Source organism: Odocoileus virginianus, chromosome 6, assembly GCF_023699985.2.
Source record: "Odocoileus virginianus isolate 20LAN1187 ecotype Illinois chromosome 6, Ovbor_1.2, whole genome shotgun sequence".
NCBI lineage: Eukaryota > Metazoa > Chordata > Mammalia > Artiodactyla > Cervidae > Odocoileus > Odocoileus virginianus.
This window is the reverse complement of record NC_069679.1, coordinates 17,494,875-17,509,226: the sequence shown is the minus strand read 5'-3', so window position 1 is coordinate 17,509,226 and position 14,352 is coordinate 17,494,875.

Here is a 14,352-nt window from a genome sequence, read left to right as displayed (position 1 = left end):
AATCTTTATTGTAATTTTGCAAATATGATAGGCAAAATAATAGTTCATTATCTTAATTTGTGTTTGCCTCATCAGCAGTATTAATGAACATCTTTGGGTTTTTAATTATCTGTATACTCTTTAAGCACAAGCTGGAATCAAGGTTGCTGGGAGAAATATCAATAACCTCAGATATGCAGATGACACCACCCTTATGGCAGAAAGTGAAGAGGAACTAAAGAGCCACTTGATGAAAGTGAAAGAGGAGAGTGAAAAAGTTGGCTTAAAGCTCAACATTAGGAAAACTAAGATCATGGCATCCAGTCCCATCACTTCATGGCAAATAGATGGGGAAACAGTGGCTGACTTTATTTTGGGGGGCTCCAAAATCACTGCAGATGGTGACTGCAGCCATGAAATTAAAACACGCCTACCCTTGGAAAGAAAGTTATGGCCAACCTAGACAGCATATTAAAAAGCAGAGACATACTTTGCCAACAAAGTTCCATCTAGTCAAGTGAAATGAAGTGGCTCAGTCGTGTCCGACTCTTTGCGAGCCCATGGACTGTAGCCTGCCAGGCTCCTCTGTCTATGGGATTTTCCGGGTTGCCATTTTCTTCTCCAGGGTGTTGTTCCCCACCCAGGGATCAAACCCAGGTCTCCTGCATTGTAGGCAGATGCTTTTATCCTCTGAGCCACCAGGGAAGTCTCGTCCAGAAATCCGTCTAGTCAAGGTTGTGGTTTTTCCAGTAGTCATGTATGGATGTGAGAATTGGCTGTGAAGAAAGCTGAGTGCCGAAGAATTAATGCTTTTGAACGGCAGTGTTGGAGAACACTCTTGAGAGTCCCTTGGACTGCAAGGAGATCCAACTAGTCCATCCTAAATGAGTTCAGTCCTGAATGTCCATTGGAAGGACTGATGTTGAAGCTGAAACTCCAATACTTTAGTCACCTCATGTGAAAGAGCTGACTCATTTGAAAAAGATTGAAGGCAGGAGACGGGAACAACAGAGGATGAGATGGTTGGATGACATCACCGACTCAATGGACATGGGTTTGAGTAAACTCCGGGAGTTGGTGATGGACAGGGAGGCCTGGCTGCAGTCCATGAGGTGCAAGGAGTCAGACACGACTGAGCGACTGAACTGAACTGAATACTCCTTCTTCTGAAAATTTCATTTGTGTGTTATCACTTAGCCGTCTATTATGTTTTCATTATTAAAGTACAGAAATTCTCTAGATTTCAAGGATATTACAAGATGCAAATAGTTGAAATATTTTTAATCTTGGCCTAAATCTATAATTGATTCAATTTTTACCTATGTAAACTTCCAAACGAACAGAGAAATAGCATATCAACTACCTCAGGAGGCTTCCTCATATCCTCCTCTCAGTCAAAAACCCTAAAACTCTTTTTATGATTTCTAATCACTCTTAATTAAGTTAGCCTTCTTGAACTTCAATAAGGGTAATTATATGGTAATGCTGTATATGTTTGATTACTTTGATTTAATACTATCTGTGAAATTTCTCCAAGCAATTATGCTAATCAGTGTTTATTTTTTGTTACCAGTGAACTGTATTATTTTTTCCATTGTATGAACATACCATAATTTACTTACACATTACATTGTTGTTGGACACTTGGCAGGTACAAATAAAGCTGCTGTCAACATTCCTGCTCATGTTTTTTGATGGACATAGCACTCATTTCTGTTGGATGTATGTGTATATCAATGGAAACTTTTCAATTGTAGGATAAATGTATGTTTAATTCAATAAAAAACTCCCAAATATTTTTCTTTATTGTCATCACTAGTTTCCCTTTTTGTAATATAAACATGCTATTCTCTCATATCAGTTTTTATCTTCAGTGTTGTAGGAAAAATCCAAAATCAAACTGACATCTTTTTCATATGTCTATGGGCTATTTGGAAATATTTTTCATGAGATGCCAATTCAAATTATTTGCTCAATTGTTAATTGGATCATGGGCAATTTCTTACTGACTTAAATTATTTGTATCATGTATAAGCAAATCCCTTGTTGCTTATATGTATTGCAATGATCTAATTCTATTAGCATTTACCTTTTCACTTAATGGTGTCTTAGTAAACAGAAGCTATTAGTTTTAATACTGTCAAGTTTTTTCATATATGGTTAAAGACAATTCTTTTGAAAAATATTTCTTTCTCTCAAAGTCATGAACATATTCTTATTTTAAAATAGATGCTTAAAGATTTTTGGTTTTCACATGTAAGGATATACTCCTTTTAAAATTAATTGTATGTGGTGTGAGGTAGGATATCAAGTTTCATTTTCTTTCATATGGATATTTAATTGACCTAAAAATATTTACTAAAGAGACCATTGATTTCTGGCTAGATTGCAGTGGAGGCTGTGTGATAAATAACACTATATATGGGCCTCCATTTCAATCTTCTCTATTTTTTATACTTTTACTAATACAGCACTGTCACATTAAGATTTGTATTAAATATTGATATCTGATAATATATATTTCCCCCTTTGTTCTCTAATATTGCTCTGTGTATTCTAGACCCTATTCTTTTTTACCTACAGTTTAGAATTAGCTTATCAACTTTCTTTAGCATACTTATAAGGATACTAATTGGAATTTCAATATATCAGTCAAACAATATAACTGTTTGGGATCATTGCCATATAACAGCAATGAGTCACGTGGTAGAAAAACATGAACATATTGCTTCACTTAATTTCTCTCAGTTATGTGTTTTAGTTTTCAGAGTAAAATTTAGTTAGATTTTTTTACTCTTTATGTTATTTTTGAACTACTATAAATTTTTTTTCTTTAATTTTATTTTTTAAATAGTTGTAGTGACTTTGCTATATTCACTTAGCTTAAATATTATTATATTGAATCTATAGATTACTTTGGCTAGTATGCACATCTTAACAGTATTATGTCTCCAATCCGTGAACACAGAATGTCTTTCCATTAATTTGGCTCTATAATTTATTTCAACAGTATGTTATAGTTTTTAGTGTATGTATCTTCAACCTCCTTATGTTAGCTTCACTACTATTTTAATTTTGATACTATTGATATTTAATTTTACTTTAGACTGTTGATAGTATCTAGAAGTGCAAATAATTTTTTGTGTTTTGAGTTTTTAATCTTACAACTTTGCTGAATTTGTTCATAAGGTCTAACAGTTTGTTGGAATCTGTAGCATTTTCTACTTAAAAGATCATGTTGTCTACAATCAGAAATCATTTTACTTCTTCCTTTTCTATTTCAGGATAATATTTACCTCTTTTTTTTGTGTAATAGCTCTGGACTTCCTCTTATGTTGAATAGTATAGATAAGAGTGGAAATTCTTGCCTTATTTCTAATCTAGAGGAAATGTTTTCAGTCTTTCACCATTGGCTCTAATGTTAACTGTGAGTCTTTTCCTAAATGGTCTTTATTATGCTGAGATAATTCACTTCTACCCCTAGTGTTTGTTTTTTGTGTATGTGTGTTTCTTATCATGTAAGGGTGAGGAGTTTTGTCAGATATTTTCTCTGCATTAGTTGAGATATCCATGTGGGTTTAGTCCTTCCTGTAGTTAATATATTACTTTGACTGCTCTTCATCTTTTAAACCATCCTTGCATTCCAGGAAAAAGCCCCACTTTGTCACAGTGTACAATCCTTTTTTTTTTTTTTTTTCATTTATTTTTATTAGTTGGAGGCTAATTACTTTACAATATTTTAGTGTTTTTTGTCATACATTGACATGAATTAGCCATGGACTTACATGTATTCCCCATCCCGGTCCCCCCTCCCACCTCCCTCTCCACCCGATCCCTCTGGGTCTTCCCAGTGCACCAGGTCCGAGCACTTGTCTCATGCATCCAACCTGGGCTGGTGATCTGTTTCACCCTAGATAATAGACATGTTTCAATGCTGTTCTCTTGAAACATCCCACCCTCGCCTTCTCCCACAGAGTCCAAAAGTCTGTTCTATACCTCTGTGTCTCTTTTTCTGTTTTGCATATAGGGTTATCGTTACCATCTTTCAAAATTCCACATATATGTGTTAGTATACTGTAATGGTCTTTATCTTTCTGGCTTACTTCACTCTGTATAATGGGCTCCAGTTTCATCCATCTCATTAGAACTGATTCAAATGAATTCTTTTTAATGGCTGAGTAATATTCCATGGTGTCTATGTACCACAGCTTCCTCATCCATTTGTCTGCTGATGGGCATCTAGGTTGTTTCCATGACCTGGCTATTATAAACATTGCTGCGATGAACATTGGGGTGCACATGTCTCTTTCAGATCTGGTTTCCTTGGTGTGTATGCCCAGAAGTAGGATTGCTGGGTCATATAGCAGTTCTATTACCAGTTTTTTAAGAAATCTCCACACTGTTTTCCATAGCGGCTGTACTAGTTTGCATTTCCACCAACAGTGTAAGAGGGTTCCCTTTTCTCCACACCCTCTCCAGCATTTGTTGCTTGTAGACTTTTGGATAGCAGCCATCCTGACTGGCGTGTAATGGTACCTCATTGTGGTTTTGATTTGCATTTCTCTGATAATGAGTGATGTTGAGCATCTTTTCATGTGTTTTTGTGCCATCTGTATGTCTTCCTTGGAGAAATGTCTGTTGAGTTCTTTGGCCCATTTTTTGATTGGATCATTTATTTTTCTGGAGTTGAGCTGGAGGAGTTGCTTGTATATTTTTGAGATTAATCCTTTGTCTTGTTGCTTCGTTTGCTATTATTTTCTCCCAATCTGAGGGCTGTCTTTTCAACTTGCTTATAGTTTCCTTTGTTGTGCAAAAGCTTTTAAGTTTCATCAGGTCCCATTTGTTTATTTTTGCTTTTATTTCTAATATTCTGGGATGTGGCTCATAGAGGATCCTGCTGTGATTTATGTCAGAGAGTGTTTTGCCTATGTTCTCCTCTAGGAGTTTTATAGTTTCTGGTCTTACATTTAGATCTTTAATCCATTTTGAGTTTATTTTTGTGTACTGTGTTAGAAAGTGTTCTAGTTCCATTCTTTTACAGGTGGTTGGCAAGTTTTCCCAGCACCACTTGTTAAAGAGGTTGTCTTTTTTCTGTTGTATATCCTTGCCTCCTTTGTCAAAGATAAGGTGACCATAGGTTCATGGATTTATCTCTGGGCTTTCTATTCTGTTCCATTGATCTATATTTCTGTCTTTGTGCCAGTACCATACTGTCTTGATGACTGTGGCTTTGTAGTATAGTCTGAAGTCAGGCAGGTTGATTCCTCCAGTTCCATTCTTCTTTCTCAAGATTACTTTGGCTATTCTAGGTATTCTGTATTTCCATACAAATTGTGAAATTATTTGTTCTAGTTCTGTGAAAAATACCGTTGGTACCTTGATAGGGATTGCATTGAATCTATAGATTGCTTTGGGTAGTATAGCCATTTTGACAATATTGATTCTTCCAATCCATGAACACGGTATATTTCTCCATCTATTTGTGTCCTCTTTGATTTCTTTCATCAGTGTTTTATAGTTTTCTATATATAGGTCTTTTGTTTCTTTAGGTAGATATCCTCCTAAGTATTTTATTCTTTTTGTTGCAATGGTGAATGGTATCATTTCCTTAATTTCTCTTTCTGTTTTCTCATTGTTAGTGTATAGGAATGCAAGAGATTTCTGTGTGTTAACTTTATATCCTGCAACTTTACTGTATTTGTTGATTAGCTCTAGTAATTTTCTGGTAGAGTCTTTAGGGTTTTCTATGTAGAGGATCATGTCATCTGCAAACAGAGAGAGTTTCACTTCTTCTTTTCCTATCTGGATTCCTTTTACTTCTTCTTCTGCCCTGATTGCTGTGGCCAACACTTCCAAAACTATGTTGAATAGTAGTGGTGAGAGTGGGCACCCTTGTCTTGTTCCTGATTTCAGGGGAAATGCTTTCAATTTTTCACCATTGAGGGTGATGCTTGCTGTGGGTTTGTCATATATAGCTTTTATTATGTTGAGGTATGTTCCTTCTATTCCTGCTTTCTGGAGAGTTTTAATCATAAATGGATGTTGAATTTTGTCAAAGGCTTTTTCTGCATCTATTGAGATAATAATATGGTTTTTATTTTTCAATTTGTTAATGTGGTGTATTACATTGATTGATTTGCGGATATTAAAGAATCCTTGCATTCCTGGGATAAAGCCCACTTGGTCATGGTGTATGATTTTTTTAATATGTTGTTGGATTCTATTTGCTAGAATTTTGTTAAGGATTTTTGCATCTATGTTCATCAGTGATATTGGCCTGTAGTTTTCTTTTTTGTGGCGTCTTTGTCTGGTTTTGGAATTAGGGTGATGGTGGCCTCATAGAATGAGTTTGACAGTTTACCTTCTTCTGCAATTTTCTGGAAGAGTTTGAGTAAGATAGGTGTTAGCTCTTCTCTAAATTTTTGGTAGAATTCAACTCTGAAGCCATCTGGTCCTGGGCTTTTGTTTGCTGGAAGATTTCTGATTACAGTTTCGATTTTCTTGCTTGTGATGGCTCTGTTAAGATCTTCTATTTCTTCCTAGTTCAGTTTTGGAAAGTTATACTTCTCTAAGAACTTGTCCATTTCTTTCAAGTTGTCCATTTTATTGGCATAGAGCTGCTGGTAGTAGTCTCTTATGATCCTTTGTATTTCAGTGTTGTCTGTTGTGATCTCTCCATTTTCGTTTCTAATTTTGTTAATCTGGTTCTTTTCCCTTTATTTCTTAATGAGTCTTACTAATGGTTTGTCAATTTTGTTTATTTTTTCAAAAAACCAGCTTTTGGCTTTGTTGATTTTTGCTATGGTCTCTTTAGTTTCTTTTGCATGTATTTCTGCCCTAATTTTTAAGATTTCTTTCCTTCTACTAACCCTGGGGTTCTTCATTTCTTCCTTCTCTAGTTGCTTTAGGTGTAGAGTTAGGTTATTTATTTGACTTTTTTCTTGTTTCTTGAGGTAGGCCTGTAATGCTATGAACCTTCCCCTTAGCACTGCTTTTACAGTGTCCCAAAGGTTCTGGGTTGTTGTGTTTTCATTTTCATTCATTTCTATGCATATTTTGATTTCTTTTTTGATTTCTTCTATGATTTGTTGGTTATTCAGAAGCGTGTTGTTTAGCCTCCATATGTTTGAATTTTTAATAATTTTTTTCCTGTAATTGAGATCTAATCTTACTGCACTGTAGTCAGAAAAGATGACTGGAATGATTTCAATTTTTTTGAATTTACCAAGACTAGATTTATGGCCCAGGATGTGATCTATTCTGGAGAAGGTTCCATGTGCACTTGAGAAAAAGGTGAAGTTGATTGTTTTGGGGTGAAACGTCCTATAGATGTCAGTAAGGTCTAGCTGGTCCATTGTGTCCTTTAAAGTTTGTGTTTCCTTGTTCATTTTGTTTAGTTGATCTATCCATAGTTGTGAGTGGGGTATTAAAGTCTCCAACTATTACTGTGTTACTATTAATTTCCTCTTTCATACTCGTTAGTGTTTGCCTTACATATTGCAATGCTCCTATGTTGGGTGCATATATATTTATAAATGTTATATCTTCTTCTTGGATTGATCCTTTGATCATTATGTAGTGTCCTTCTTTGTCTCTTTTCACAGCCTTTATTTGAAAGTCTATTTTATCTGATATGAGTATTGCAAGTCCTGCTTTCTTTTGGTCTCCGTTTGCATGAAATATTTTTTTCCAGCCTTTCACTTTTAGTCTGTGTGTGTCCCTTGTTTTGAGGTGGGTCTCTTGTAGACAGCATATATAGGGGTTTTGTTTTTGTATCCATTCAGCCAGCCTTTGTCTTTTGGTTGGGGCATTCAACCCATTTACATTTAAGGTAATTATTGATAGGTATAGTTCCGTTGCCATTTACTTTGTTGTTTGGGGTTCACGATTATACAACCTTTCTGTGTTTCCTGTCTAGAGAAGATCCTTTAGCATTTGTTGAAGAGCTGGTTTGGTGGTGCTGAATTCTCTCAGCTTTTGCTTGTCTGTAAAGCTTTTGAGTTCTTCTTCATATCTGAATGAGATCCTTGCTGGGTAGAGTAATCTAGGTTGTAGGTTATTCTCTTTCATTACTCTAAGTATGTCCTGCCATTCCCTTCTGGCCTGAAGAGTTTCTATTGATAGATCAGCTGTTATCCTTATGGGAATCCCTTTGTGTGTTATTTGCTGTTTCTCCCTTGCTGCTTTTAATATTTGTTCTTTGTGTTTGATCTTTGTTAATTTGATTAATATGTGTCTTGGGGTGTTTCGCCTTGGGTTGATCCCGTTTGGGACTCTCTGGGTTTCTTGGACTTGGGTGGCTATTTCCTTCCCCATTTTAGGGAAGTTTTCAGCTATTATCTCCTCGAGTAACTTGTCATGGCCTTTCTTTTTGTCTTCTTCTTTTGGGACTCCTATGATTCAAATGTTGGGGCGTTTCACATTGTCCCAGAGATCCCTGAGGTTGTCCTCATTTCTTTCGATTCTTTTTTCTTTTTTCCTCTCTGCTTCATTTATTTCCACCATTTTATCTTCTACCTCACTTATCCTATCTTCTGTCTCCATTATTCTACTCATGGTTCCCTCCAGAGTGATTTTGATCTCATTTATTGCATTATTCATTTTTAATTGACTCTTTATTTCTTCTAGGTCCTTGTTAAACATTTCTTGCATCTTCTCAATCTTTGTCTCCAAGCTATTTATCTGTAACTCCATTTTGTTTTCAAGATTTTGGATCATTTTTATTATCATTATTCTAAATTCTTTTTCAGGTAGATTCCCTATCTCCTCCTCTTTTGTTTGACTTGGTGGGCATTTTTCATGTTCTTTTACCTGTTGGGTATTTCTCTGCCTTTTCATCTTGTTTAGATTGCTGTGTCTGGAGTGGGCTTTCTGTATTCTAGTGGTCTGTGGTTCCTTTTTATTGTGGAGGTTTCACCCAGTGGGTGGGGTTGGATGATTGCTTTGTTAAGGTTTCCTGGTTAGGGAAGCTTGTGTCAGTGTTCTGGTGCGTGGAATTGGATTTCTTCTCTCTTGAGTGCAATGGAGTGTCCAGTAATGAGTTTTGTGATGGGTCTATGTGTTAGGTGTGACTTTGGGCAGCCTGTATGTTGACACTCAGGTCTATGTTCCTGCGTTGCTAAAGAATTTGTGTGGTATGTCTTGTTCTGGAGCTTATTGGCTCTTGGGTGTTGGTTGGCTTTGGTGTAGGTATGAAGGCTTTTGGATGGTCTCTTATTCCTTAATGTTCCATGTAGTCAGGAGTTTTCTGGTTTTCTCAGGTTTTGGGCTTAAGTCTCCTGCCTCTGGATTTCAGTTTTATTCTTCCAGTAGTCTCAAGACTTCTCCAACTATACAGCACTGATAATAAAACTTCTAGGTTAATGGTGAAAAGATTCTCCACCGTGAGAGACAACCAGAGAGGTTCACAGAGTTACATGAAGAATAGGAGATGGAGGAAGGAGATAGACATGAGCAGGAGGAAAAAAAGGGGGACTCAAGAAGAGAGAGACAGATCTACGCAGTTATCTGTTCCCAAAGTGTTCTCCGTAGCCCAGACACCCACAAAGATTCACGGAATTGGATTGGGAAGAGAAGGGGAAAGGAGGAAATAGAGGTGTTCTGAGGTAGAAAACAGAGAGTCAAAAGTGGGAGAGAGTAATCACCACACTCCTGAATAGAAATGGGAACTAAATATTGGGTTCTTAAATGTCCAAAATTTATATCACATACTGGAAAGATTAAAAATCTAGTGTAGAGGTTAGACTCTTGAAATACAATATTTAAAAACAAAAACACACAAAAAATTTAGAAATATATATGAAGTTCAGTTTAAAAATAGGGCTTCTCTCTCTCTTTTTTTTTTGCAAGGTTATAGTGAAATGAAAATGAAAATTAAGGGATAATAGAGGAGTATTAGAGGACTTTAAAAGGAAATAGGAGAGAAAAACAAGAAAAAAAAAAAAAGAAAAAAAAAAAGAAAAACTTTTCCCTAACTAAAAAAATCATAAAAATATATGAAAATGAAAGTTGAGGAGTAATGGGGGAGTAATAGGGAATTTTAAAAGAAAATAAAAGAGAAAAAAATTTAAAAAAAGGAAAGAAAAAAAAATTTTTTTAATAAAAAAAAATACATATATATCTAGGAATTTCTCTGGAGCTGTTGCAGTCAGTGTAAGTTCAGTTCAATTTCAAATAGCTCCTCTTTCCAGCTTACACTTCTTGATATCTATAGGCCCCTTCCGGTGTAGTCGGTGTTACCGTCAGGGATTTTAATCTTTTGCACCGGTCCTTTCTGAAGCGGTTCCCTTTGTTTATTTGGCTTCTGTTTGCCGTCTCTTCAGTGTCTAATTTCCGCCCTGACACAGGCGGGCGGAGGTGATCTCTTATTTAGGTTTGCTAGTTCAGTTCAGTCCTGCTATGGGGAGGGCGGGGCGCTGCCGACAGATATCGCTGTGTGCGGATAGCACTCACCGTGTTCCGGCCACACTGGGTTTGCCCCGCTCACGGGTGTCTGTGCTTTCCCCGTCTACACTGCTCAGGCTCCCTGCTGCTCTATATGGAGCGGGCCCTGCGTTGAGTGCGGTTCCAGTTTTCGGGTACTCCACAAAAGCGCGGATTCGGTTGCGTCTGCATTTCGCGCCTTCCCCAGCCTGAGCGGCTCTGGCAGCCAGGGGCTTGGGCGCTCTCTCCCTGGGTGTGGCGCGCCTTTTCCCTCCGCGGCCCCAGCGCGTGCCGGCTGTGTGCCAGCAGCTTGTGTTTGTTCTCAGGAGCTGGCCTCTAGCCGCGACCCTCCCGGCGGATGTCGACCATCCAGAATCTTAGGAATTCTTTAGATAGAAACCGGAGGCCTGTTTGCTGTGTGGGAGGGGGTGGCTTCTCTGGGGCTGAGTTTGCCCCTTTCCCCTTCCCCCGCCTCCTACCTCCAGCGGGGATGGGCCAGCTCTTCTCTGGAGTTTCTCAGTTCCTTTGTTTTGCGAACGGCCGGCAGTGTGTTCGGGCTGGTTAATTTTCTCCCTTGCTATCCCACAGTTTAAAAGAGCTCCCTCCGATTGCTCTCAGGGCCTTCGGGCCGGTCCTTACCCTAAGCAATGCCGCCCGCTCCTCTCCGTTCCACCCTTGCTTGTTGGTGGTGGGTGCGGGTGTCTGGGGTACTTTTCTGCTGGGAGTTGCTTTTAGGCACGTAATCTGTGGGCCTTATTTAATTTTTCCTCCCAGTTAGGTTGCCCTCCGAGATTCGAAAACTTCCCCCAGACCCGCCAGTGCGAGGGTTTCCTGGTGATTGGAAACTTTCTCTATTAAGACTCCCTTCCCAGGACGGGTCTCCATCCCTAGCTCTTTTGTCTCTCTTTTTATCTTTAATATTTTGTCCTACCTCCCTTCGAAGACAATGGGCTGCTTTTCTGGGCGCCTGATGTCCTCTGCTAGCGATCAGAAGTTGTTTTGTGAAATTTGCTCAGCATTCAATTGTTCTTTCGACGAATTTGTAGGAGAGAAAGTGGTCTCCCCGTCCTAGTCCTCTGCCATCTTGGCTCCTCCTCTTACAATCCTTTTAATATGCTATATGATGTTGAATATCTGTTGATGATTTTTATTTCAGCATTCATTAGAGACATTGATCTGTAGTTTTCATTTCCTATGTCTTTGTCTGGCTTTGATGTCAGGGTAATGAAATTTAGGTTATTTTCATATTTTGGCTATTGTAAATAATGCTACAATAAACACTGGGGTACATATATCTTTTTCAATTAAGGTTTTTGTTTTCTTTGATAAATACCCAGACATGACATTGCTGAATCATATGACAGTTTATTTTTAATTTTTTAGAGAAACTTCATACTTTTTCCATAGTGACTGCACCAATTTACAATTTCCCCAGCAGTGTACAAGTGTTTCCTTTTTTCCACATCCTCACCAATACTCCTTATTTGTTGTCTTTTTGATAATAGCCATTCTGTCATTGTGGTTTTCATTTGCAATTCTCTGATGATTTCTGATGTTGAATATCTTATCATGTGCCTGTTGGTCAGCTGTATGCCTTCTTTAGAAAAATGTCAATACAGGTCCATTTTTCAGCTGGTTGGTTTTTGTTGTTGAGGTATATGAGTGATTTATATATTTTGGATATTAACCCCATATCAAGTATATTATTTGAAAATGATTTCTCCAGTTTAGCAAGCTGTCTTTTCACTTTGTTGATGGTTTCCTTTGCCATGCAAAAGGCAAAGTTTGCTGTATTCATTTTTTTTTTTTTTTTAGTTTCCTTTGCTTAAAAAGAGATGGATCTAGAAAAATAACACTATGACCAATGTCAGAGAGCATACTTCCTGCATTTTCTGCTAGGAGTTTTATGGTTTGAGGCTTTACACTTGCCTTTAGAAAAAAAAAAGTAAAGTGAAAGTATTAGTTGTGTCCAACTGTTTGCGAACCCCATTAGGTCTTTAATCTATTTTTGATTAATTTTTACAAAGAGCATGAGAAAGTAGTCTAGCTTAGTCCTTTTGCATGTAGCTATGAAGGTTTTCCAACAGCATCTACTGAAGAGTCTATTAAAAATAAAAGTGATGAGAGTGGGTATTCTTGTCTTGTTCCTGATCTTAAAGAAAATGTTTTCAGATTTTTAGCAGTGAGTATGATGTTAACTGTGAGGTTATTATATATGGCTTTTTTATGTTGAAGTACCTTCCCTCTATATCCACTTTGCTTAGAGTTTTCATCATAGATGCATGTTGAGTATTGTCAAAAGCTTTCTCTGGATCTATTAAAATGATATTTGATCTTTATTCTTCAATTTGTTAATGTAGTGTATTGAGTTGATTGCTTTGTGGATATTGAACCATCCTTGCATCTCTGAGATAAGCACGACTGGATCATGGTGTATAATCATTTTAAGTATTATTGAATTTGTTTTGCAAATTTTTTGGACGATTTGTGCATCTACATTCATCAGTGATATTGACCTGTAGTTTTTTTTTTTGTAATATTTTTGTCTGATATTGATATCAGGGTGATGCTGGCAACAGTTGCAAGCATTTTCTTCCATTCTGTAAGTTGTCTTTTCACTTTTTGAATCTGATAGGTAAAATCTTACATCATTATTTTACTTTTTCAAAATTTGTTTATTATCCTGAGAGTTTATTTCAAAGGAGAGTTTTAAAATCTCTTTCTCAAGTTGAAAACTTCTATAACAGTTTCTCTCCCACAGTCTGACTGGGATTTGTCTAGACTGCCTTGGATTTGTGCACTGCCTTGTGTTAAATATTTATACTTAACATTAAGAAGTCAATTCATGAAAAACATGGTATGACTTTCCTGATAATCTGATTTTCTTTTATATACCTTGGTCAACATTCACATTTTCTTAATGGTGCATGTACTATCTTTCAAAGTTTATTTCCAGATGATTTGTGTTTCTATTGAAAGTGAAATAATTTACCCATAAAAATTACAATATTCTCATCCATAAAAGGAAAGTTTTATTACCTACATGTTTTGTAGTTAGCCAACTTATTGAATCATTTTGTGTTTTAGTTGATTCTCTTCTTCTTGGTAGACATTCATTTCTTAGTCAACAATCAAAATTTATTTTCCTAATATTCATGCCTAATATTACCTTTGTCTCATTTCATTGGTGTATATACAAGCAATGATGATGATGTATCAACTGACTTTCCCCAAATTACATTATCTTAAAAGTACCTGTAAGTATCAGTGACTTACAGCAACTTCTTTTTTTTTTAATTCACATTGACTTGTTGCTTCTGGTTGGTATATGTATTTTCTCTCCCTCTTGTACCTCGCTTCCCATATTACCCCTCTAGGTCATCACAGAGCACTGAGCTGGGCTCCCTGTATGTACAGCAGTTTCCTGCTAGCTAGCTAGCTGTTTTACACATGGTAAAGAATATATGTCAATGCAGCTCTCTCAGTTCATCCCACTCTCCCCTTCCCCCACGATGTCCACAAGTCAATTCTCTGCACTGTGTCTCTATTCCTGCCCTGCAAATAGGTTTTTTTTTCTAATTAATTTATTTTTTTAATTGGAGGCTAATTACTTTACAATATTATAGCAGTTTTTGCCATAAGTTGACATGAATCAGCCATGGGTGTACTTTATTGCACGGGAAAAAGAGCTATGATGCATTGCAAAATGGTTCTTAAAGGTTTTCTTTAAAAGTGCCATATGTAAATTTGTCTTACTGGGCAAACCAAGTCACATTAGCTTAGTCTAACATTTGTGAAAGATAGAAATGTTATCCTTTAGTAAAAAAGGAAAATGAATCACTTAGAACAATAACTCTGTCATAGGAATATTTTGTTTCGTCTTTGATTTTAATTGTAATGTTTTTGTGTTTTACTACTAAAATATGATTTTGCCAATTATTTCTGATGAAG